The sequence below is a fragment of the Callithrix jacchus genome, chromosome 7, assembly GCF_049354715.1.
Source record: "Callithrix jacchus isolate 240 chromosome 7, calJac240_pri, whole genome shotgun sequence".
Lineage (NCBI taxonomy): Eukaryota > Metazoa > Chordata > Mammalia > Primates > Cebidae > Callithrix > Callithrix jacchus.
In genome coordinates this window covers 71362179-71389624 of record NC_133508.1, presented here as the reverse complement: position 1 = coordinate 71389624, position 27446 = coordinate 71362179, and the positions used below count along the sequence as shown (strand labels likewise).

The following is a 27446-nucleotide window of genomic DNA, read 5'->3' as shown; positions in this document are numbered from 1 at the left end:
TATGAGGGATCCATTTTCTCTGCATCATCACTAACATTTGGTGTTGACACTATTTTTTATTTTAGCCACTCTCATAGGTGTATAGTGATTTGATTTCATTTATTTATTTAGAGATGTAGTCTTGCTAGGTCACCCAGGCTGTCGTGCAGTGGCATGATCTTGGCTTACTGCAACTTCTGCCTCCTGGGTTCAGGTGATTCTCCTGCCTCAGCCTCCAAGTAACTGAGATTACAGGCGCATGCCACCACACCTGGTTAAGTTTTTTTGTATTTTTAGTAGAGACAGGGTTTCACCATATTGGCCAGGCTGGTCTTGAACTCTTGACCTCAAGTGATCCACCTGCCTTGGCCTCCAAAAGTGCTGGGGTTAGAGGCATGAGCCATGACTCCCAGCCTCGTTGTGATTTTAGTTTGTGTTTTTCTAATGGCTTATGATGTTGGGCATATTCTCAAATTCTTATTTGCCATCTGTATATCTTCTTTGGTAAAAATGTCTCTTCATGTCTTTTGCCCATATTTTAATTGGATTGTTTTGATTTTTTTTTTTTTTTACAGTTGAGTTTTTTATTTTTTGAGACAGGCTTGCATTCTGTTGCCTATGCTGTAGTACAGTAGGGTGATCATGGCTCTCTGCAGCCTCAAACTCCTGGGCTCAAGTGATCTTCCCACCTCAGCCTCCCAAAGTGCAGTGATTACGGGCATGAGTCACTGCACCTGGCCTACTGTTGAGTTTTGAGAGTTCTTTATATATTCTAGATACTAGTTCTTTGTTGGACATAAGGTTTGCAAATATTTTGTTTTCTCTGCAGCTTGTCTTTTTATCCTCTCAACAGGGTCTTTCACAAAGCACGTATTTTTAAAATTTTGATGAAGTCTGATTCATCAATTTTTCCTTTTACACATCATGCTTTTAGTGTCAAGCCTAAGAACATTTTTGCCTAGCCCTAGATTTCTTCTATAAAATTTTATGGTTTTACATTTAAGTCTGTGATCCACTGCGTATAAGGTGTGAGACTTGGGTTGAAGTGCATTAATTTTTTTTGCCCATGAATGCTCAATAGCTATAGCACTGCTTGTTGAAAAGACTATCTTTCCTCATTGAATTGCTTTTCTTAAAAATTAGTTGGCAATATTTGTGTGTGTCTATTTCTGAATTCTGGACAGACACATTCTGATCCACTGATGTGTCTGTAACTGCATGGTACCACGTGGCCTTGGTTATGTAGCTATGTAATAAGTCTTAAAATTGGTTTGACTGATTCCTTCCACTATATTCTTTTTTTCCAATGTTTTTATTAGCTATTCTAGTTTCTTTGCCTTTCCATATAAATTTTAGAATGATGTTGTCTCTATGTATAAAAAAGAGTTGCTGAGGTTTTAATAGGAATTGCATTAATTCCGTAATTTGGGGAAAATCATCATCTTTACTATGTTGAATCTTCCAATCCATGAATATAGTGTGTCTCTCCACTTATTTAACTCTTTTTAAAATTGTTTTCATGAGCATTGTGTAGTTTTTTTTTTTTTTTTTTTTTGAGACAGAATCTCACTCTGTTGCCCAGGCTGGAGTGCAGTGGGGTGATCTTGGCTCACTGCAACCTCCGCCTCCCAGGTTCAAGTGATTCTCCTGACTCAGCCTCCCAAGCAGCTGGGATTACAGTCATGCACCATGACACCTGGCTGATTTTTGTATTTTCAGTAGAGATAGGGTTTTGCCATTTAGACCAGGCTGGTCTCGAACTCCTGACCTCAGGTGATCTGCCTGTCTTGGCCTCCCAAAGTGCTGGGATTACAGGTGTGAGCCACCATGCTCAGCAGCATTGTGTAGTTTTAAGCAAACAAGTGTTGCATCTGTTTTGTTAGATTTATACCTCAATTTTTTGAGTGATTATAAGTGGTATTCTATTTTCAACTTTAATGTTAAGTTCAGTGCTATTATATAGAAGTATAGATGGTTGTCTACATATATAATTATGTCAGCTGCAAATAGGGACATTTTATTTCTTCCTTTCAAATATGTACATCTTTTATGTCCTGGTTCCCTACTTAGCTTTCTCTACATCATACTGGCAGGAGTATTGGGAGCACCTTGTTATAGCCTAATGAAGGTGAATGTCTAGGCTCCTCACTTAGTCTTTGCTTGTGTAGGTGGGAGTGTGGCTACAGTTTACAACATTGTGTACAAATGTACACTTATACAACATTGTGAGTTATTCAGTTTTTCTTGGTGTTTTCCTGGAGTCAAGTGGTTATTGTCTAAAGGTTTTCTTTCTTTCTATGCTGCCCTTTTCTTGTCCTTTGGGTAAAGAGAGTACGCTTTTGTTGGAGCTTTATTTTTGATATGTGTCTGTTGGCATTTAAAGTTTGCCAGCTTCTTCACCTCCAAATTTGGGATTTTTGAGGCCAAAATAAGATCCAGAGAACTTTGTCATCTCATGTCATTCCTCTGGTCCTAAGGTCCCTAGCTAATCTTTATGGAAGTGGAAGCTACCTTGTTATGTTTTAGCTCCACTATTAGCTTATAAGCTATACCTCTTTTAAAAAATGTTTTTAAAGTGGTTTCTATAGGGTTTACAATATTAATCTTCAACTTATTATCACAGTCTACCTTCAAGCAATATTATACTGCTTCACATATAAGAACCATACAATAGTATATTTCTATTTTCCCCTCCTAGCCTATGAACTATTACTCTCATGTTTTATTCCTATGTATAATATAAACATCACAATATAATGTTATTTTTTGCATCAGTCAATTGTCTTTTTTATTTTTATTTATTTTTTTTTTGAGACAGGGTCTTCTGTCATCCAGACTGGAGTGAAGTGGTGCATATATGGCTTTCTGCAGCCTCAAACTCAAAGGGTTTGAGTGATCCTACTGCTTCAGCCTCCTGAGTAGCTGGGACTACAGGTATATGTCACCAAGCCTGACTAATTTTTTTTTTTTTTTGTAGAGATGGGGGTCTTCCTATGTTGCCAAGGCTAGTCTCAAACTCAGCAATCCTCTGAAAGTGCTGGGATTACAGACATGAGCCACAGTGCCCAGCCACAGTTATCTTTTAATGAGATTTTCAAGTATCTTTTATGTTTGCCTACATATTTACAATATTTTCTCTTTCATTCATGTATGTAGATCCAAATTTCCATCTGTATCATTTTACTTCTTCCCGAAGAACTTCATTTAACATATCTTATAGTGCATATCTGCTGGCATGAATTTCCTTAGTTTTGCTTATTTGAAAATGTCTTTGTTAGATATAATTCACATAACATACAATTCACTAATTTAAAGTATGCAATTCAGTGGTTCATAGTATATGCACAGAGCCATGTAATCAATCACCATAACCAATTTTAAAACATTTTTTTTCATACTTGAAAGAAACCCTGCACCCATTAGCAATCACTTCCCGTTACCCCCCAAGATCCCAGCACTAGGCAATCACTAACCTACTACTTTTCGTCTCTATAGATTTGTCTGTTCTGGACATTTAATATAAAAAATTACACAATCTGTTGTCTTTGTGATTGGCTTCCGTCATTTAGCATAATGTTTTTATACATGTGGTAGCATGCATCAGTCACTTTTATTTTTGGAATATATTTTCCCTGGGTTTAGAGTTCTAGCCTGATTGTTGTTATTTTTTAATTTTTATTTTTGTCTTTAAAAATGTTCCACTTTATTTTGGTTTGCTTAGTTTCTGATGAAAAGTTTTCTTTTATTCTTATCTTTTTTCCTCTGTATGTAATATTTTTTTCCTCTGGATGCTTTTAGGATTTCTGATTTTCAGGTTTTGATTATGATGTGCCTTGGTGTGGTTTTCTTTATATTTATTTTGCCTGGGCTCTATTGAGCTTCTTAGTTGAGATCTGTGAGTTTCTTATTTTTATCAGATTTGAATTTTTTTGGTCATTTTTTTAAATGCTGTTCCTATTTTCCATTCCCTTTTTTCTCTTTTTACTTCTTCGACCTTCTCATTAATTGTTAGACTGCTTGATAGTGTTTTATAGGTCACTGATACTCTGCTCAATCTTTTTGAATGATTTCTTTCTGGATTTCATTTTGAATAGTTTCTGTTGGTATGTCTTCATCTTTATTGTAGTGTATCTTCTGATATAAATCTCATCCAATGTACTATTTTCTTCTGATAATTGCATTTTATTCTCTCTACAAATCCCATTTTGGTCTTTAAAATGTATTTTCCTTTTTTTCTTCAGCATGTTCATGTTTTCCTTTATATCAGTGAGAATATATTTTTATATTTATAAAGTAACTCTTTTAATTCATTTTCTGCTAATTCCATCATTTTTGTCATTCAGGGGTCTGTTTCTATTGATTAAATTGTCTCTTGGTTTTGGGTAACTTTTTTTGCTTCTTTGCATGTCTGGTAATTTTTTATTGTGTGTTGGACATTATAAGTTGCAATTTTTGGTTGCTGGGTTTTGTTGTATTCCTTTAGAGAATATTGAAATTGCTCTGCCATGCAATTGGGCCATTGGAGATATTAGATCCTCTTGAGACTTGCTTTTAAGTTTTGTTAGGGTGAGTCCAGAGGATCATTTAGTGTGCACATTACATGTGCAGGTCGTGGTTTGTTACATAGGTAAACATGTGCCATGGTGGTTTGCTGCACAGATCATCCATTACCTAGGTATTTAGCCCAGTGTCCATTAGCTATTCCTCCTGATGTTCTCCCTCCCCAGCACCCTTCACAGGCTGCAGTGTGCATTGTTCCCTGCTTGGGTATCCATGTGTTCTCATCATTCGGCCCCCACTTATAAGTGAGAACATGTAGTGTTTGGTTTTCTGTTTCTGTGTTAGTTTCCTGAGGATAATGGCTTCTAACTCCATCCATGTTCCTGCAAAGGACATGATCTCATTCCTCTTTTTTTTTTTTGAGACAGAGTTTCACTCTTGTTACCCAGGCCAGAATGCAATGGCGCGATCTCGGCTCACTCCGCCTCCTGGGTTCAGGCAATTCTCCTGCCTCAGCCTCCTGAGTAGCTGGGATTACAGGCTGGGATTACCACTGTGCCCAGCTAATTTTTTTGTATTTTTAGTAGAGACGGGGTTTCACCATGTTGACCAGGATGGTTTTGATCTCTTGACTTCGTGATCCACCCACCTCAGCCTCCCAAGATCTCATTCCTTTATATGGCTGCATAGTATTCCATGTTGTATACATGCCACATTTTAAAAATTCAGTCTATCATTGATTGGCATTTAGGTTGATTGTATGTCTTTGCTATTATGAATAGTGCTACAGTGAACATGCATGTGCATATATCTTCATAATGGAAAGATTTATATTTCTTTGGGTGTATACCCAGTAATGGGATTGCTGTTTACTCAGTATTTCTATCTGTTTTGCATAGTGAGGTTTCTCAGCTTCCTGCATTAGCTATTTTGTATATGCTCTTTTCTTTTCCTGGATTACTCCCAATATCCACTTATACTTTAGGCTCTATTTCTTCTGAATCCTCTGGTAAATGAGATATTCTTCTTATTCTCTCTCATGGAGATATTATTTTCCTTCATAGCATTTTTACATTTTGTGATCTTATATGCTTATTTAACTTCTGCCTTCCCCATTAGACTCTAAGCTCCTGATAGACAGAGACCAGACCTGTTTTGTTTTCTACTAATTCCCAGAGCTTAGTACAATGCTTAGAACATGACAGTCCCTCTGTATTTGTTGAATAAGTCATGATATTTAGAAATACCACATGTCATTACAGTCATGTATGTGATGTTAGTCAAAGTACTTTTAGAAGTTTTTTTTTTTTTTTTGAAATGGAGTTTCACTCCTGTTGCCCAGGCTGGAGTGCAAAGGCATGATCTTAGCTCATCGTAACCTCTGCCTCCTGGATTGAAGTGATTCTTCTGTCTCAGCCCCCCGAGTAGCTGGGATTACAGGCATGCACCACCATGCCTGGTTAATTTTGTATTTCTTTAGTAGAGATGGACTTCTCCATGTTGGTCAGGCTGGTCTTGAACTCCCAACTTCCGGTGATCCACCTGCCTTGGCCTCCCAAAGTTCTGGGATTATAGGTATGAGCCACTGTGCCTGGCCTAGAAGTTTTAATCAAGTATGGTTTTCAAAAGCTTGCTACTTGCCTGCTTTAAGACTGTTCCAGTCTCTGTTCCAGTCAACTTTTTAATGAATGATTGGATACTGACATTTATGGGCTGTGTCAGAGAATTATATAGGCTTTTTACCAGTCAAGACTCTTGGTTGAAAGCAGTAGAAATGGACTCTGATTAATTTAAACAGAAAAGGAATTTAATTGAAAAGGTATTATATAACTTGTACAACTGATGGATAGATGGAATTAGATTTGAACAAGATCCAAGAAAGGAAAAACCCAGTTGCTATCGTTTGAATGTCATGATATTTAGAAATATCTAAATGACCGTAAAGTTTATGTTGAAACTTAATCATCAATGTGATAATATTAATAGGTGGCAATTAAGGTAATTAAGTCAGGAAAGCAGAGCCCTCATGAATGGGATTAGCAACCTTATAAAGGGCAGGAGGGAAATAGTGCCTCCCCCGCTTATGCCCTTCTATCCCTTCTGCCCCATAAAGACACAGTGTTTGTCCTTTCTAAAGAGTGCAGCAGCGAGGTACCATCTTGAAAGCAGAGACAGGGCCTTGCCGGACACCAAACCTGCCATGATTTTGATGTTAGACTTCTCATCCTCCAGAACTATGAGAAATAAATTTCTATTCCTTTTAAATTACCTACTCTCAAGTATTTTGTTATGGCAACACAAATGTACTATGACAGAAGTTGGTATGAGAAGTGGGGCATTATGATAACAAATACCTAAAAGTGTGGAAGCAGCATTGGAACTGAGAAATGGGTAGAGGCTAGAAGGAACAGGTTGGAGGTGTATTCCAGAAAAAGCCTAGATGATCGTGAACAGAGCATTAATGTTGCTCCATTAATCACTATGCATGGTAATTCTGGTGAGGGCTCAGAAGAAGAGAGCTGTAGAGAAAGCCGAATCTTCTTAGAGACTGAGTGGTTGTGAACAGAATGTTGGTAAAAATATGAGTAGTATTCTGGGCACCATGGCTCAAGTCTGTAATCTCAGCACTTTGGGAGTCCAAGGCAGGAGGCTCCCTTGAGCTCACAAGTTTGAGATCAGCCTAAGCAACACAGGGAGACCCTATCTCTACAAAAATAAAAAAATGTGCAAGTCTTGATGGTGCATGCCTGTGGTCCCAGCTACTTGGGAGGCTGAGGGGAAAGGATCACTTGGACCTGGGAAGTCGAGGCTGTGATGAGTCAGGATTGTACCACTGCACTCCAGCCTGGGTAAAAGAGCAAGAATCTGTATATGAGAAATAAAGTAGGCAGGTGCAGTGGCTCATGCCTGTAATCCCAGCACTTTGGGAGGCCAAGGTAGGTGGATCACCTGAGGTCAGAAGTTCAAGACCAGCCTGGCCAGCACAGTAAAACCTCATCTCTACTAAAAATTCAAAAAGTTAGCCAGGCATGGTGACGCGTGCCTGTAATCCCAGCTACTCAGGAGGCTGAGGCAGGGAACTCGCATGAACCAGGGAGGTGGAGTTTGCAGTTAGCCAAGATTGCCTGGTGACAGAGCAAGACTCTGTCTCAAAAAAAAAAAAAAAAAAAAAAAAAAGTAAAATATGAGTGGTAAAGACAATCCTGATGAAGTCTCAGATGGAAATGAGGAAACGTGTTATTAGAAACTGGAGGAAAGACTATTTTTGTTACAAAGTAGCAAAGAATTTAGCTGAATTGTATTCATGTCCTACTGCTTTGTAGAAGGCAGAGCATAGGAGCCATCTACTAGGACATTTGGCAGAAGAAATCTAAGTGTTCAAGGTGCTGGATGATTTCTCTTGAATACTTGTAGTAAAATGTAAGAAGAGAGAAATGAATGAAAGATGGAATTTATAATCAAAAGGGAAGCAGAATTTAAGCCTTTGGAAAATGTTTAGCCTTGCTGTGTACAGAATAAAAAAGCATGTTCAGGAGAGAATACCAAGCGGGTAGCCAAGCGAATGTTTGGTAAGGAGATTAGCATGGATGAAGGGGAGTCAGATGCTATTCATCAGGATAAAGAAAGAATGACCCCAAAGGCATTTTGGAGATTTTTAAGGCTTCCACTCCCATTATAGTTCCAGAGCATCAGGGCCTTGAGAACTGAATGGTTTCAGGGGAAGGGCCCAGGGCACCCATGGGACCTCAGGATTCACTGCTCAGTTCTGCCTTCAGTTTCTGCTCCCCAAATTCTGGTACAGTGTTCCTTAACCATCTGAGCTGTGGCTCAGGTGGGCCTAGGTATGGCTTGATTTACTGCTCTGGAGGGCACAAATGGTAAAACTTGGCAATGTTCCTCTGGTGCTAACTCTGCAGGTGCACAGCGTGCATGAGCTATGGAGGCATGGCTACTTTTGCCTAGTTTTCAAAGGATGCTTCAAAGAGCCTTGCCAATGCCTAATGACCATGGGGCAATGACCACCCAGAGTCCCCACTAGGGTAATAGATAGCAGAACAGAGCTATGAGGTCAGAGATACTGCAGATAGCCCCACTTGGGCAATGCTTAGTAGAGCTTTGGAGGCAAGGCTACCCCCCAAGATCCCAGACCTGTAGAGCCACCAGCATGCAATGTCAACCAAGGAGAGCCACAGGCACCTGACTTCAACCCTTGAGAGCTGCTGTGTGGGCTGTGCTCAGAGAAGCCATGGGGTGGTGCTGCCTGGGGCCTTGGGGGTCCAACCCCCATCTTACTGTGTCCAGAAGGTAAGACAGACTTGGAGTCAAAGAATATTATTCTTAAGCCCCAAGACTGAATGCTATTTGCCTTGCTGGCTTTTGGACTTACCTGGGCCTGTTACCCCTTTCTTCTTTTCTGTTGCTCCCTTTTGGAATGGGAATGTCTGTCCTGTGCCTATTATGCCATTGTATTTTGGAAGCACATTACTTGTTCAATTTCACAGGCTCACAGCGGGGAGAATTTGCCTCAGGATGAATCATTTTTTTGAGTCTCACCCATATCTGATTTAGACTTTTGACTTCTGAGTTGATGCTGAAATGAGTTAAGACTTTTGGGGCTACTGGAATGGAAGGAATATATTAGGTTGGTGCAAAAGTAATTGTGGTTTTTGCTATTACTTTTAATGGCAAATATTTTGCATGTGAGAAGGACATGAATTTTGGGAGTCAGAGGCAGAATGCTATGGTTTGAATGTATACATACCCTCTAAAATTCATGTTAAAACTTAAATTCCCAATGTTGTATTAAGATGTGGGGTAGGGTTTTTAGGAGGTAATTAAGTCATGAGAGCAGAGCCCTCATTTACGGGATTAGTGACTTTATAAAGGGCTGGATAGAACTGGCTAGGACCTCCTTTTTGCCATTCCATCCCTTTCATCGTGAGAGGATACAGCATTCATCCTTTCTGAAGGTTACAGCAGCAAGGAGTCATCTTGGAAGCAGAGACTGGGCCCTCATCAGACGTTGAACCTGTTGGTGCCTTGATCTTTTCTTCCCAGCCTCCCAAACTGTGAGAAATAAATTTTTGTTTTTTTTTGTTTTTTTTTTTTAAATAAATTACCCACTTGCAGGTGTTTTGGCTATGACAGCAGTCAATCTTCCCACCATCATGGACATAGTTTGCTTAGGATTCTCTATCTGATGATACTGTCACTGGACATGTCCTGCTCTATTTTTGGATTCCATAGTCCCTGGGGACTCACTGTCATACTGCTTGGCTTATCTTTACCTTCCTTATGCCTTTGCAGCACTTTCTGGAGAGTCCTGGGTGGAAGCATCTGGTTGGCTGAACTTGAGTCATGGGCTGTTTGCCCTGCTTGTTAGGTTCCAGGAGAAAGGTGCTGCCTCTTCACTTTGGCCGCCATAATGGAAGACAGAATCTGCCTTCAAATGATCTTAGGACTCTCCGCAATAGGAAGGGATTCATATGTCTGTTCAGAGATAGCTGCTAACCCCAAGGAAGATAATTTTCTTATTGAACTGGGTTCCTATTTGCCCCATTTTATTATAACACCCAACACCTCCCCCGCTGCCTGTCCCCCACTCCAGGTCTAGGGATGTACTTCCCTTTCTTTTTTGTGTTTCTTGCCAGCCTCTCACGTGATATTTTGGAATTCAATTCTAATGTGGCTGTGGATAGGGTAGATCTCCCATGTTCTTTACTTCTTCATATTCTTTAAAAAACAGAAAGAAAAGCAAAAATCTCATGGACTTTACTCCTGCTGAGTCCTGTCAGAATCTCTGAATCCAGCTTGATTACATTCTATAAATTTTAATGAACTTATTTCCCTGGTTCAAAAAATAGCTGCTCTTTGTAGGAATTCCCTGATTCTGAGCACTGGGGATGCATAGTTCATACCCTAGAAAGACCTAGATACCCATAGTATAAAATTCCTTGATCTAGTTTTTTTGCTCTTTGTAAAGCCTTTCAGATGTGGAGGAGTTTGGGACATTTTCATTTTTTGACATAGTAAATATATATATATATATATATATATATATATATATATATAATTTTATTTATTTATTTATTTATTTTGATAGAGTCTCACTCTGTTGCCCAGGCTGGGATGCAGTGACATGATCTTGGCTCACTGCAACCTCTGCTGCCCAGGTTCAAGTGATTCTTCTACCTCAGCCTCCCGAGTAGCTGGGATTACAGGCACCTGACACTGCTCCTGGCTAATTTTTGTATTTTTTGTAGAGATGGGATTTTCCCATCTTGGCCAGGCTCGTCTTGAACTCCTGACCTTGTGATCCACCCACCTTGGCCTCCCAGTTTTGGTATTACAGGTGTGAGCCACCAAGACCAGCCTATTGTTACATGTTTTTAAGACAGAGTCTCTTCCTTTTGCCTAGGCTGGAGTGTGGTGGTGTGATCTCAGCTCACTGCAACCTCTGCCTCCTGGGTTCAAGTGATTCTCCTGCCTCAGCCTCCTGAGTAGCTGGGATTATATGTGTGAGCCACCATGCCCAACTAATTTTTATATTTTTAGTAGAGACAGGGTTTCACCATATTGGCCAGGCTGGTCTTGAACTCCTGACCTCAAGTGATGCACCCGCCTTGGCCTCCCAAAGTGCTGGGATTACAGGTGTAAGCCACCACACCTGGCCACCATAGTAAATATTAAAGAATTGTGTAGACAGAGTTACAAACATTGTGGAATGTTTCAAATATGTGCATGTTAAGTGCTCTTTTAACAGACATGCTAAAACACAATTGTATGTATAACCTTATTTGTAAATAATATAAAAAATCCCATTGATGTTGCTGTTGGATTGGTGAAGTTCTTGGTCTTGGCCTGTCCCTTGTTATCTCTATTCTAGATATGTCTGTCTCTGACATACCCTGCTATCATCTGCTTGGTCCTTCTGGAGTCCTCTCTAGAGATGGGAAGCCATCTGGGCTCCCTATCCTTGGTTCTGTCTTGGCAGGACTGACCACCATAGGATAAGGCTGGTTCTTCCCATGGCTAAAGCTTGGCCTTTGCACCTATTATCCTAACCTAATACCTGGATGTCACCTCTTGGAAAGTTTTATGGACCCTGTGCTGGAATTGACTTCCTGTGTCTCCCCTTCTTGGGAATTTACCCTCCCTTTGTACAAGAGTTCCTATTTTTGGTTTTAGAGATTCCTCTTGGTCATTGCTGAGCTGAACTGATGGAGGTTCCCTGAAATTGGCAAATGACCTAGATAATCAGGCCTTCTAACCTCAGCCCTCTGTGATACTTTGCTTTTCTGTTTCCCATCCTGTGGGGTTGGGTGGAACAAGGGATATGTCTTTTAGAAATAGTATTTTTCACCTAACAAAGACTTCAAACCCAGGAATAAGCATAATCTCCACCAGAGAATGCCATTTAATTGCCTTAAGCTTCTTAGATTTATCAGACGAAGGATAAATCTGATTTATCAAAACCAGGAGTGACTAATATTCTGGTTGAAAAAATCCAGATTTAAGAGGATAGTGCTTGTTAGTTGGATCAATGAGCTAAAGTAGATACGATGGCATTTAGTTGGTGCAGATGTCATATTTGTCACTTTCATTGCCCAAATTCCCAATTACATAAACTCATATTTAGTAATAGCTTAATGGCAGCCCACTTATAAAAGGCTCAGGGGTTTTAGTTGGAAATCTTTCCAATTTACTCTAAAACTAGCATAACCCTAGTTATAAAACATCTTCACGTTGGCATACACAGCTGTCAAGGAACACTTTTACTTAGGGCTTTTGGTAAAAATGTAAAATGAGAATATGTGGTGTGATGAGATAAGGATGCCTGAACACTTAATTCAAATAGGCATTTTTTTGGTGAAGAAGTATAAATTACTAAGAGAGATTTATGACAAAGAGAATTTGAACAGACAACTAGTTGCTGAAGACAGTGAAAAAGTTTTTGAAGAATGACATTAAAAAAGGCACTAAATCCAGTTGGCTTTACAGGCAAGTGAAGTATCCAAACTTTCAAGGAATTATACTATTAAAATGATTATAGGGCTGAGTATAGGATTCTGGGTTGAAACTTACGTTTCTCAGGATTTTGAAGGCATTGTTTCAGTGTCTTGTAGCTTCCAGTATTGTTACTGCAAAGTCTAATGTCATTCTGATTCTTGAGCCTGTGTGTAAAACTCTGTTCTTCTCTGGAAACCTGTAGGCTTATCTCTTTGTCTCTGGTGTTCTGAAAATTTTCAGTAGAGTGGACCTATACTTATCCACTGGGCTAGGCACTCAATGGCTCTCTCAGTCTAGAGATTATTTAATTTTCTTTGATTACTTTCATTTCCATTTTTTTTTCTACTCCTCTTTTCTGAAGTTTTTGTTAGAACTTCTGGACTTGTCCTTGAATCATTTTTATATATTTTCTTGAAAAATTTTTATTTATTTATTTTTTAATTGTACTTTAGGTTCTGGGGTACATGTGCAAGATCATGCAGGATTGTCGCATAGGTACATACATGGCAAGATGGTTTGCTGCCTTTATCCCCCCATCACCTATATCTGGTATTTCTCCGCATATGATCTCTCCCCAACCTCCCCACCCCCTGCTTTCCCTCCCCACAACCCCCAACAGACCCTGGCATGTGATGCTTTCCTCCTGTGTCCATGTATTCTCATTGTTCAACACCTACCTATGAGTGAGAAAATGCGGTGTCTGGTTTTCTGTTCTTGCATCACTTTGCTGAGAATGATGATTTCCAGATTCATCCATATACCTACAAAGGACATGAACTCATCATTTTTTATGGCTGCAGAGTATTCCATGGTGTATGTGTGCCACATTTTCCTTGTCCAGTTTATCATTGATGGGCATTTGGGTTGGTTCCACATCTTTGTTATTGTAAACAGTGCCACAATGAACATATTTATGCATGTGTCTTTACAACAGAACAATTTATAATCCTTTGGGTATATACCCAGTAATGGGATTGCTGGGTCAAATGGAATTTCTATTTCTAGATCCTTGAGGAATTGCCACACTGTCTTCCACAATGGATAAACTAATTTACATTCCCCCAACAGTGTAAAGCGTTCCTATTTCTCCACATCGTCTCCAGATTTTTTAATGATCGCCATTCTAACTGGCATGAGCTGGTATCTCAATGTGGTTTTGGTTTGCATTTCTCTAATGACCAGTGATGATGAGCATTTTTTCATATGTTTATTGGCCTCATATATGTCTGTATCTTTGTCTTTTACTCTAATTTCTAGGGAACTTCTTCATTATCTTTCAGCCTTTCTATTGAAGTTTTCAATTCTGCTATTATACTTTTATTTTCCAATAACTTGGTTTTGTAATTGTTGTCTACATATCTGTTTCTTAGAGTATTATCTTATTCCTTGGCTGTAATACCATCTTTATCATATCAGAAAGACATTATCATATCTTTCTGAATAAAGTGATAATAGTTAAAAAATGTTTTATTCTCCATGCATAATCTCTCTTTTCTCTGGAGAGCTTTATTCTGATTATTTTAGCCTCCTTCATATTAGATGATTTTCTCAAATGCCTGGGATCCTTGGCCATGGGCTCATATTTAAAAGACGGTCACTAAAAAGCTGATTGACCAAGAGAGAACACTACTGTAAACTATGGACTTTGGGTGATAAGGATGCGTCAATGTAGGTTCATCAAGTGTAGCAAATGTACCTCTCTGGTGGGGGATGTTGACATGAGGAGGCTGTGCATGTGGGAAGTGGGCAGAGGATATGAGGAAAATATCTTTATCTTCTGCTCAGTATTGCTTTTAACCTAAAAATATTCTAGAAGAGCATTTTTGAATATTCAGAAGATAAAGTCTGTTCAACAAACAAAAACAAAACATTTGTTTTGGACACTCTAACCATTTCAGTAGGCAAAGAAAAACTTAACTTAATGGGGAAAAAAAGCTGTTTGGACTATCTGTGTGCATGGTTTGGACTTCCTAACTGTGATTTTCACCGTGCGGCCATCTAGCTGTCTATTTCTTGGGGAGGCCCTGGTGCCCATGTCTTTAGGTTTTTTCTTTTGGATCTGTCAGATTCACTGACAAGACTCTTCCAAACACTTGCATAGAAAATATATACCTGGCTTCCAGGATTCTCAAGAAAAGTAAAAGTAACAAAAGGAAAATGGATTCTACCAGATAGTAAGACTATAGTAGGTCAGGTGTGGTGGCTCACCCCTGTAATCCCAGCACTTTGGAAGGTGGGTGGATCATGAGGTTAGGAGTTCAAGACCAGCCTGGCCAACATGGTGAAATGCCATCTCTACTAAAAATATAAAAATTGGCCTGGTGTGGTGGCACACACCTATAATCCCAGCTACTCCACAGGCTGAGTCAGGAGAAACACGTCAACCTGGGAGGTGGAGGAGGTTGCAGTGAGTCAAGATTGCGCCACTGCATTCCAGCATTCCAGTCTGGTGACAGAATAAGACTCTGTCTCAAAAAAAAAAAAAAAAAAAAGACTGTATTATACACAGGGTGTGGTGGCTCATGTCTATAATCCTAGCACTTTGGGAGGCTGAGGTGGGTGAATTGCTTGGGTTTAGGTGTTCAAGATCAGCCTGGGCAACATAATAAGACCCTGTCTCCACAAAAAAGTATAAAAATTAGCCAGTCATGGTGATGTGTGCCTGTGGTCCCAGTTACTCAGGAGGTTGAAGTGGGAAGATGGCTTGAGTACAAGAGGTGGAGGCTGCAGTGAGCTGAGATCATACCATTGCACTCCAGCCTGGGCAACAGAGCTAGATCCTGTCTCAAAACAAAATAAAACAGATTTTCAATCCTGACTTCCTATGCATAACTTCTAGGTCATTATAATTTAGCAGTTGGGCAATGATTAGTCAGATTTTCTTAATTGTTTTGCTGCATATATTCCACACTTTGCCATGGGGATTATGAGAAAAGTCATGACTTGAACTCTGGATCCAAGATGGCCCTTTAGGAGCAGCTCAGGATTGCAGCTACCAGTGAAAGTGCAGAGGGTGAGTAGATGCTGCATTTCCAGATGGATCTTTATTGCCCACAGACCAGGAGACTCCCAGGTGGAGGAGCCCCACGGGTCGCCAGTGTGGCTGTTTCGGCCAGTGCGGCTGTTTTGTCAGCGCCCTGGCATGGCGGCTCTCCATACAAAATACACTGGTCTGGTTGCCCTTTTAAGCTGGTAACTGGAGCTCCAGGAAGGCAGATTAGCCCATTCATCTGATTAAATGGGACTGAAACAGAGAGCCAGGCCAGGAGATTCCCGGGCAGTGCCGTTGTTTCACCTGGTGCAGTGGGTCGCCACACGGGAAATCACACAGATCCCAGTGCCCTTTCAGCAGGTGACTGGAACACCTGGGAGAGAGTCAACCATTCAACATTTTTTTTTTTTTGAGACTGAGTTTGGCTCTTGTTACCCAGGCTGGAGTGCAATGGTGCGATCTTGGCTCACCTCAACCTCCGCCTCCTGGGTTCAGGCAATTCTCCTGCCTCAGCCTCCTGAATAGCTGGGAATACAGGCATGTGCCACCATGCCCAGCTACTTTTTTGTATTTTTAGTAGAGACAGGGTTTCACCATGTCGACCAGGATGGTCTCTATCTCTTGACCTTGTGATCCACCTGCCTCGGAACCGTTCAACTTAAAAAAAAAAAAGGCTCTGAGGCAGGGAGCCAGGTGATCAGGCTTGGCAGGTCCCACCCCCACAAAAACAAACAAACAAACAAAAAAACCAGCCATTGGAAATGCTCGGGGTTGAGAGTTTCATGGCAAGCACAGCTGAACCCGAGATGGTCCAGCTCTGTGGGGCAGGAGCATCTGCCATTACTGAGGCAATCCGCCCCTACAGAGGTAGTCTGCCATTGCTGAGGCAGCCTGCCATTGCCAAGGCAACCCGCCATAACAGAGAGAGTCTGCCATCATAGGGCCGGGCCACCATTGCTGAGGCAGTTCTAACCACACCCATATAAACAGGACTACAGGGAAGTTCACACAGCAGCAGGGCGGAGCCCACAGCAGCTCAGCAAAGCCTCTGTAGGCAGACAGTGACTAGGCTGCCTCCTTGCTGGGCAGGACAGCCCTGAAAAAAAAAAAAGGGAGCAGCACAATGGATACTCATAAATACAGCCCTAACCCCCTGGGACAGAGCACCTGGGGAAAAAATGGTGGTTTATGAGTTCTGCAGCAGCAGACTTAAACATACCTGCCTAGTAGCTCTGAATGAACAACGGAGCTCACAGCTCAGCACTTGAGCTCCTATAAAGAACAGACTGTTTCCTCAAGCAGCTCCCTGACCCCAGTATATCCAAAGAGTCACCTCACAAAAGACTGATCAGACTGACATTTGGCAGGCATCATTCTGGGACAAAGATAGCAGAAGAAGAAACCGGTAGCAACCCTTACTATTCTGCAGCTGCTGCAGGTGATCCCCAGGCAAGCAGGGTCTGGAGTGGACCTCAGCAGTCCTACAGCAGAGGGGCCAGACTATTAGAAGGAAAACTAAGAAACAGAAATAACTTCATCATCAACAATCTGGACATCCACTCAGAGACCCAATCTGAAAATCAGCAACTACGCAGATGACAGGTGGATAAATCCACAAAGATGGGAAGAAACCAGCACAAAAAGGAGGAAAACACCTGAAACCAAAACACCTCTCCTCCTACAAGGGATCACAACTCCTCACCAGCAAGGGAACAAAGCTGGATGGAGAATGAGTGTGATGAAATGACAGAATCAGACTTCAGAAGGTGAGTAATGAGAAACTTCTGTGAGCTAAAAGTACATGTTCTAACTCAATGGAAAGAAACTAAGAACCTCGAAAAAAGATTTGAGGAAATGATAACAAGAATGGACAACTTAGAGAGGAATATGAGTGAATTGATGGAACTGAAAAACACATGAGAACTTCGTGAAGCATGCACAAGTTTCAACAGCTGAATGGATCAAGCAGAAGAAAGGATATCAGAGGTCAAATATCAATTCAATGAAATAAAATGAGAAGGCAAGATTAGAGAAAAAAGCGCAAAAAGGAATGAACAAAGTCTCCAAGAAATATGGGACTATGTGAAGAGATCTAATCTACGTTTGATAGGTGTACTTGAATGTGATGAAAAGAATGAATCCAAGCTGGAAAATACTCTTCAGGATATTATCCAGCAAAACTTCCCCAACCTAGCAAGGCAGGCCAATATTCAAGTCCAGGAAATACAGAGAACACCACAAAAATATTCCTCAAGAAGAGCAACCCCAAGGCACATAATCGTCAGATTCACCAGGGTTGAAATGAAGGAGAAAATGCTAAGGGCAGTGAGAGAGAAAGGTCAGGTTACCCACAAAGGGAAGCCCATCAGACTCACAGCAGATCTCTTGGCAGGAACCCTGCAAGCCAGAAGAGAGTGGGGGCCAATATTCAACATCCTTAAAGAAAAGAACTTTCAACCCAGAATTGTATATCCAGCCAAACTAATCTTCATAAGTGAAGAAAAAATAAAATCCTTTGTGAACAAGCAAGTACTCAGAGATTTTGTCACCACCAGGCCTGCTTTACAAGAGCTCCTGAAAGAGGCACTAAACATAGAAAGGAACAACCAGTACCAGCCACTCCAAAAACATACCAAATGGTAAAGAGCATCAAGAAAATGAAGAATCTGCGTCAACTAACGGGCAAAACAGCCAGCTAGCATCAAAATGGCAGTATCAAATTCACACATAACAATATTAACCCTAAATGTAAATGGGCTAAATGCACCAATCAAAAGGCACAGACTGGAAAATTGGATAAAAAGCCAAAACCCATCGGTGTGCTGTATCCAGGAAACCCATCTCACATGCAAGGATACACAAAGGCTCAAAATAAAGGGATGGAGGAAGATTTACCAAGCAAATGGAGAGCAGAAAAAAGCAGGAGTTGCAATTCTCGTCTCTGATAAAATAGACTTTAAAGCAACAAAGATCAAAAGAGACAAAGAAGGACATTACATGATGGTAAAAGGATTGATACAACAAGAAGAGCTGATGATCCTAAATATATGTGGACCCAATACAGGAACACCCAGATACATAAGGCAAGTTCTTAATAACTTACAAAGAGACTCCCACACAATAATAGTGGGACACTTTAACAGTCCACTGTCAATATTAGACAGATCAACCAGACAGAAGATTAACAAGGATATCCAGGACTTGAACTCAGACCTGGAACAAGCAAACCTCATAGACATTTACAGAACTCTCCATCCCAAATCCACAGAATATACATTCTTCTCAGCAACACATCACACCTACTCTAAAATTGACCACATAATTGGAAGTAAATCACTCCTCAGCAAATGCAAAAGAACAAAAATCATAGCAAACAGTCTCTCAGACCACAGTGCAATCAAGTTAGAACTCAGAATTCAGAAACTAACTCAGAACCACACAGCTTCATGGAAACTGAACAACTGGCTCTTGAATGTTGACTGGATAAACAATGAAATGAAGGCAGAAATAAAGAAGTTCTTTGAAACCAGCGAGAATGAAGACAAAACATACCAGAATCTCTGGGACACATTTAAAGCAGTCTCTAGAGGAAAATATATAGCAATAAGTGCTCACATGAGAAGAGTGGAGAGATCCAAAATTGACACCCTATCGTCAAAATTGAAAAAGCTAGAGGAGCAAGATCAAAAAAACTCAAAACCTAGCAGAAGACAAGAAATAACTAAGATCAGAGCAGAACTGAAGGAGATAGAGACATGAAAAACCCTTTAAAAATCAATAAATCCAGGAGCTGGTTTTTTGAAAAGATCAACAAAATAGACAGACCACTAGGCCAGATTAATAAAAAAGAAAAGAGAGAATAACCAAATAGATACAATAAAAAACGATAAAGGGGAACTCACCACAGATTCCATAGAAATTCAAAACATCATCAGAGAATATTACAAACAGCTCTATGCACATAAACTGGTAAACCTGGAAGAAATGGATAAATTCCTGGACACTTGTGTCCTCCCAAGCCTAAACCAGGAAGAAGTCGAAACTATGAATAGGCCAATAACAAGATCTGAAGTTGAGGCAGCAATTAAGAGCCTACCACACAAAAAAAGCCCAGGTCCAGATGGGTTCACAGCCGAATTCTACCAGACACACAAAGAGGAACAGTTACCATTCCTTCTGAAACTATTCCAAATAATCCAAAAAGAGGGAATCCTTCCCAGATTATTTTACGAGAACAATATCATCCTGATACCAAAACCCGGCAGAGACTCAACAAGAAAAGAAAACTTCAGGCCAATATCCATGATGAACACAGATGCAAAAAACTTCAATAAAATACTGGCAAGCCAATTGCAACAGCACATCAAAAAGCTTATCCACCATGATCAAGTAGGATTTATCCCAGGGATGCAAGGCTGGTTCAGCATACGCAAGTCTATAAACGTAATTCACCACATAAACAGAACCAAAAACAAAAACCACATGATTATCTCAATTGATGCAGAGAAGGCCTTTGACAAAATTCAACAGCCCTTTATGCTAAAAACCCTCAATAAACTCGGTATTGATGGGACATATCTCAAAATAATAAAAGCTATTTACGACAAACCAACAGCCAATATCATACTGAATGGGCAAAAACTGGAAGCATTCCCTTTGAAATCTGGCACTAGACAAGGATGCCCTCTTTCACCACTCCTATTCAATATAGTACTGGAAGTTCTAGTCAGAGCAATCAGGCAGGAAAAAGAAATAAAGGGTATTCAAATAGGAAAGGAGGAAGCCAAATTGTCTCTATTTGCAGACGACATGATAGTATATCTAGATGACCCCATCGTTTCAGCCCAAAAACTCCTGAAACTGATAAACAACTTCAGCAAAGTCTCAGAATACAAAATAAATATGCAAAAATCACAAGCATTTCTATACACCAATAACAGACTTGAAGAGAGTCAAATCAATAATGAACTGCCATTCACAATTGCTACAAAGAGAATAAAATACCTATCAATACAACTAACAAGGAACGTAAAGGACCTCTTCAAGGAGAACTATAAACCACTGCTCAACAAAATAAGAGAGGACACAAACAGATGGAGAAACATTCCATGTTCATGGTTAAAAAGAATCAGTATCGTGAAAATGGCCATACTGCCCAAAGTGTGGCCATCCCCATCAAGCTACTGATGACCTTCTTCACAGAACAGGAGAAAAACCACCTTAAACTTCATGTGGAACCGAAAGAGAGCCCACATAGCCAAGTCAATTCTAAGTAAAAAGAACACAGCAGGAGGCATCACACTACCAGACTTCAAACTATACTACAAGGCTACAGTAATCAAAACAGCATGGTACTGGTACCAAAACAGAGATATAGACCAATGGAACAGAACAGAGGCATCGGAGGCAACACAACATATCTCGAACCATACAATCTTTGATAAACCTGACAAAAACAAGTGATGGGGAAAGGATTCCCAGTTTAATAAATGGTGTTGGGAAAACTGGCTAGCTATGTACAGAAAGCAGAAACTGGACCCCTTCCTGACACCTTACACTAAAATTAACTCCAGATGGATTAAAGACTTAAACATAAGACCTAACACCATAAAAACCCTAGAAGAAAATCTAGGCAAAACCATTCAGGACATAGGAGTAGGCAAGGACTTCATGACCAAAACACCAAAAGCATTGGCAACAAAAGCCAAAATAGACAAATGGGACCTAATGAAACTCCACAGCTTCTGCACGGCAAAAGAAACAGTCATTAGAGTGAATCAGCAACCAACAGAATGGGAAAAAATTTTTGCAGTTTACCCCTCTGACAAAGGGCTGATATCCCGAATTTACAAAGAACTCAAACAGATTTACAAGAAAAAACAAGCCCATTCAAAAGTGGGCAAAGGATATGAACAGACACTTTACAAAAGAAGACATACATGAGGCCAACAAACATATGAAAAAATGCTCATCATCACCGGTCATTAGAAAAATGCAAATCAAAACTACATTGAGATACCATCTCACACCAGTTAGAATGGCGATCATTAAAAATCTGGAGACAACAGATGCTGGAGAGGATGTGGAGAAATAGGAACACTTTTACACTGCTGGTGGGAGTGTAAATTAGTTCAACTATTGTGGAAGACAGTGTGGCGATTCCTCAAGGACCTAGAAGTAGAAATTTCATTTGACCCAGCAATCCCATTACTGGGTATATATCCAAAGAACTATAAATTGTTCTACTATAAGGACACATGCACACGAATGTTCATTGCAGCACTGTTTACAATAGCAAAGACCTGGAATCAGCCCAAATGCCCATCGATGATAGACTGGACAGGGAAAATGTGGCACGTATACACCATGGAATATTATGCAGCAATCAAAAACGATGAGTTCGTGTCCTTTGTAGGGACATGGATGAACCTGGAGAACATTATTCTCAGCAAACTGACACAAGAACAGAAAATGAAATACCGCATGTTCTCACTCATAGGCGGGTGTTGAACAATGAGAACACATGGACACAGGGAGGGGAGCACTACACACTGGGATCTGTTGGGGGGAATAGGGGAGGGACAGCAGGGGGCGGGGAGTTGGGGAGAGATAGCCTGGGGAGAAATGCCAGATATAGGTGAAGGGGAGGAAGGCAGCAAATCACACTGCCATGTGTGTACCTATGCAACTATCTTGCATGTTTTTCACATGTACCCCAACACCTAAAATGCAATAAAAGTCATGACTTTAAACTTCAAAAAAAAAAGAAAAAAACAAACAAAACAAACCAAAAAAACACCAAAAAGATTGTGTTAGAAAGCAACACTGATGAAAAGCGTGGTGGTATCATATAAATCGACATATTAATGGAACAGAATTATAGGTAGTCTATAAAATGTAGTGTGAAATGTAGTACAGTGAAGCTGTTACCACAAATTAGTATAGGAAGGAATATTCAGTAAGTGCTGCCAAAACCATTGATTATTTGGGGGGTAAGGTTAGCACTTCGCCTTTTATGCTAAAATTAGGTTGATTGTTCATGCTTTGTCTTATTTTGTTCAATAATTATTTGTCTCGTATTATGTTCAAGACAGATTAAAGTATAAAATTAAAAATAATATTAGAAAGGTGATAACAGTGTAAGCCCAAAATAACTGGAAAGGGAAAAATCCATAAATTTTACTGCATAGAAATTAAAAACGTCTGCAGACAAAAGAACAAAATATTACAGAAAAAATTTTCATAACAAATACGCTGGGTAAAGGGTTGATATCCTCTAGCTACAAAGAGCTTATACAAATTGATCAGATAATAGTAAAACCTGATAGAAAAATGGGCAAAATACATTTGTAGAAGGAACACAAGTGCTGAAGAAGTATACGTTAAAAACTCTACCCTCACTAGCCAGGCATGGTGGCTTATGCCTGTAATCCCAGCACTTTGGGAGGCTGAGGCAGGTGCATTGCTTGAGTCCAGGAAGTTGGGACCAGCCTAGGCAACATGATGAAATCCCAGCTCTACAAAAAAAAAAAAAAAAAAAATGTAAAAATTAGCCAGGCATGGTGGCACACACCTGTAATCCCAGCTACTAGGGAGGCTGAGGCACAAGAATTGCTTAAGCCTGGGAGGAGGAGGCTGTAATGAGTCCAGATTGCACCACTGCACTCCAGCCTGGGAAACAGAAAAAAAAAAAAGTTTACACTCGCTAGTAATCAGGCCACACCATTGAAAGGTGATACCATTTTTCCCCCTGTTTAATAATTAATAATAGGCAAAGGAATTTAAAAATTATAATAATGCATCTTATGTATACCTTGAAATGAGCACTTTCATACAATGCCACTGAATATATGAATAATTTTTTTTTTCTGGAAAGCAACTTAGCAGTCTGTATCAAAAACATCCCTGAACAACAAATATGTCAAGCCCCTTCCTCCTTCTTCAGAGCCTTGAAAATGCTATTCCATCTGCCTGGAATGCTCTTCCCCATCTCTTCCTAGATCATTCTGTTCAGGCTCTGAAGCCCACCTCCTCCAGGCAGGCTTCCATTACATCAGGCTAGATCAGATTCTTTCTTTTTTTTTTTTAGCCTCATCCATCAGCCAGTGTTTGGGAGCCAATTTCGGGGAGAAGGCAGAAGGACCCACTGTTCAGTATGTAAACTCCATTTAATTCCGTTTATTTATGGTGCTCCTACCCTCAGTTATGCCTGACATTTCTCAATTTTTTTTTTTTTTTTGAGACAGAATCTCCCTCTGTCACCCAAGTTGGAGTGCGAGTAGCTGGGACTACAGGTGTTTCACCATGTTGACCAGGTTGGTCTCGAACTCCTGACCTCAAGAGATCCACCTCTCAGCCTCCCAAAGTGCTGGGATTACAGGCATGAGCCACTGCACCAGGCTGCATTTCTTGATTTTATCCTCTCCGAAGAATAAACATCCACCCCTTCACAGAGTTGGGAAGGTGTGGTCACCTAGCTGTGAAGGGAGGGAATCCCTGGGGCCTAGGTGCTTTCAAGGAACTCTCTTGTTTTTAGCTCCGCCTCCATTCCCACTCAGAGGCAGCCTGTGGCTTTATTTCTTGTAATTCGTGCTTTCCTGTGTTTCTGAATCATCTACAATGAATCACTTCTACAATCAGAAAAAAACCCCTAAATTTTCTTTACTTAAAATTTTCTACCTTTTGACCCAGTAATTTCACTTCTTGGAATAGCTTTTTCTTTTAAGGAAACAGAAAGTTGGAAAACATTTAGGTATAGACATCTGCATCACAGTACAATTTATAATAGAGGATGATTAGTTGCAAAGATCCTAAAAATCCAATATCAGGGTCGTGGTTTAAGTAGGCATGAATAAAGCCTTTAAGTGATATTTCAAAAAATATATTCTTACTGACATGAGAAAAAACTTACGATTTGTTGTAAAATGAAAAAAGCATAATATAAAATTGTAGGTATATCTTTGCTAAGATTTTATTTTAAAATATGCATGGAAGAAGGCCGGAGGGAATTACTGCTGAATATTAACAGTTGTTACCTTTGGGTGGTGGGATCTCATTCACTGTCTGCAATGATTATGTATTATCTTTATAATTCAAAAGAATTTTTATATATGTAAAGGAGGAGAAAATTTTAAAAATGTAATCTTAGGTTGTATTAATAGAGGTAGAAGTTTTTTTTTTTTTTTTTGAGACAGAGTTTCACTCTTGTTACCCAGGCTGGAGTGCAATGGCTTGATCTTGGCTCACCTCAACCTCTGCCTCCTGGGTTCAGGCAATTCTCCTGCCTCAGCTTCCCAAGTAGCTGGGACTACAGGTGTGCACCACCATGCCCAGCTAATTTTTACATTTTTAGTAGAGACAGGGTTTCACCATGTTGACCAGGATGGTCTCGATCTCTTGACCTCGTGATCCACCCACCTCAGCCTCCCAAAGTGCTGGGATTATAGGCGTGAGTCACTGCGCCCGGCCAGAGGTAGAAGTTTTAGGGCAAGAGAGGCAATAATCTGGATTCTGACCAACCAGAGTGTTAGTCCAGCATACAGGGAGGGTGGCACATGGTAAGGGGAAAGTAGGCTGGGCGCAGTGACTCATGCCTGTAATCCCAGCACTTTGGAAGGCCAAGGTGGGTGGATCACCTGATGTTAGGAGTTCAAGACCAGCCTAGCCAACATAGTGAAAAATACAACTGTTAAAAGAAAATGCAACTATTTTAGTCTCTACTAAAAATACAAATATACGACTATTTTAGAAAAATACAACTATTTTAGTCTCCACTAAAAATATAAAAATTAGCCAGGCGTGGTGGTACATACCTGTAATCCTAGCTACTGGGAAGGCTGAGGCACAAAGATTGCTTGAACCCGGGAGGCAGAGATTGCATTGAGCTGAGATCATGCCACTGCACTCCAGCCTGGGCAACAGAGTGAGACTTCATCTCAAAAAAAAAAAAAAAAAAAAGAGAAAGTAAACAAACTGCAGATTGGCCAGAGACTTCTGGAAATCAGGATTATCTGGAGGAATGGGAGGGAATGTCAGGCTCAGGCTGACCCGGTGGCTGTCTGTATGTGGCTGCAGTACTATTTGGGAAGGACAGAACTGAGTGTCCCGTGGCTCTGGGATCAGAGCCAAGGCTGGAGAGAGATTCTGAAAGGTGGAGAGAGATGTTCTGACAATGCTGTGATGATACCTCTTCCTGCAAACGTCAATGGTCATGCTGAGGTTGGTGTGAAAAGGAAGAATCCCTGGTCAAAAAACTGGAGGTCAATGATAGAACCATAAGGCTGGCAAGCCAGTGGCCAGTGAGCCAGTGCGTTAGATTGGGAAGAAGTTTTGACATCACCCAGCTTGACAGCCCTCTACTTTGTTTATGTGCAGCTCGTGATGTCCTCATGCTCCCATGGGTCATAGATAAGGTGACCTTGGGTTATGCAAAATTCCCAGTGCACTCCACATAACCCCATCCCTGTCTTTCCTACTCAGGAAGGCAATGTGAATCTGAGTGACTGGAATGAATCTTATTACAGAAACAACCTTGACTTTTTTCTGATTCATGCAAAGTAGCAACATCACTTGTGAGTTTCAGATCAATGATGAGTGACAAGTTACCCCATGCAACGCTCCTCATACCTAATTGTCACTTACATGTTTCTCATCCAACTTTCATTTCACAATGGGGAAATTGAGGCCTAGAGAAAGGAGGGAGCCACAGTCAAGTGAGTATGAGAGGTGTGAGGTAGGAGCCGAGTCTCCTAACTCCAAACGGTGGCCTTTTCTGTAACTGAGAGCCACCAGCTGTCAACTTAGATTTTGGTTGGTGGCAGCAAGGGAGAGACTGGTGAGAGGTAAGAAGGAAGCAAAGGAAAAGAGGTGTGTTCTCAGCCACATCACCAGGGAGATGCCTGCGTCCAACAAACCTAGCACTTTCCAGAGCCCCCTGCCTGAGAGGGTTTCATGGTGAAACCCCATCTCTACTAAAAATACAAAAGTTAGCCAGGCATAGTGGTATACACCTGTAATCCTAGCTACTGGGTAGGCTGAGGCACAATAATTGCTTGAACCTGGGAGGCAAAGGTTACAGTGAGCCAGTGCTTAGAGGTGAGCTGGGGCCATGAGGGTGGTCGTCTGGGTTGAATCTTGCCTCCATGCCAGTTACATGGAAGTTTTAACCCCTAATACCTCAGAATGTAGCCTTATTTGGAAATAAGGTCTTTTGAGGGGTAATCAAGTTAAACTGGTCATTAGGGTTGGTCCTAATCCAATATGGGTGATGTCCTTATAAAAGGGAAATTTAGACACAGAGATAGACACAGGTAAGGTGAGAACACCAGGCAAAGATGAAGGCAGAGATGGGAGTGGGGTGTCTAAAAGCCAAGGAGCACCAAAGCTTGCCAGCAAAACACCAGAGCTAAGAGAGACACCTGGAGCAGTCTCCCTCACAGCCCTTGGAAGGAACAGCCCTTTGGATAGCTTGATCTCAGACTTCTGGCCTCCAGACTGAGAATCAGTTTCTGTTGCTTAAGCCTTGCAGTTTGTGTCACTTTGGTACAGTACCTGGCAAGGGAATACAGGTGGGATGGGGCTTACAGCCACTCTTCACTACATAGTCTTCACCATACCCCCACCCCAAACGGTATGATCCCAGCCCCACAACACTGTCCTCACTCTTAAACCCCCAGCCCATATGTCCTTGTGTTTGTGTGGCCACTGGTCTAGGACCCAACTCGTCTTGCCAAAGGTCCAAGTTCCTGAGCACCCCCAGCTCTGACACCAAGCTCAGAGTGGGTGAGCTTTGAGGGAGGAGAAAAGCCAAAACCTTTCTTCTACCTTTCCAAACTAGGAAAGTTTGGGGACAACAGAAACACCAAACAAGGGTTCTCAGGCCCCTTGGGTAATGCTGGCTCTAAAAGGACAACTTTTTTTTTCCCCTTGAGACCGAGTTTCGCTTTTGTCACCCAGGCTGGAGTGT

The 27446-nt window shown here is 40.8% G+C and overlaps 1 long non-coding RNA gene across 2 annotated transcripts in view; it reads left to right on the top strand.

Moving 5' to 3' along the window:
* The window catches only part of LOC144576968 (uncharacterized), a 37245-nt gene that overhangs the window by 6295 nt on the left and 3504 nt on the right, over positions 1-27446 (top strand). Inside the window, exons 3-4 of one of the 2 annotated variants that reach the window (XR_013519920.1) lie at positions 23571-23634; positions 23728-23796. This is a non-coding gene — a long non-coding RNA (uncharacterized LOC144576968). Of the gene's footprint in view, positions 1-23570; positions 23635-23727; positions 24616-27446 lie in introns of those variants that run through there. The other variant, XR_013519919.1, reaches the window with a different exon arrangement.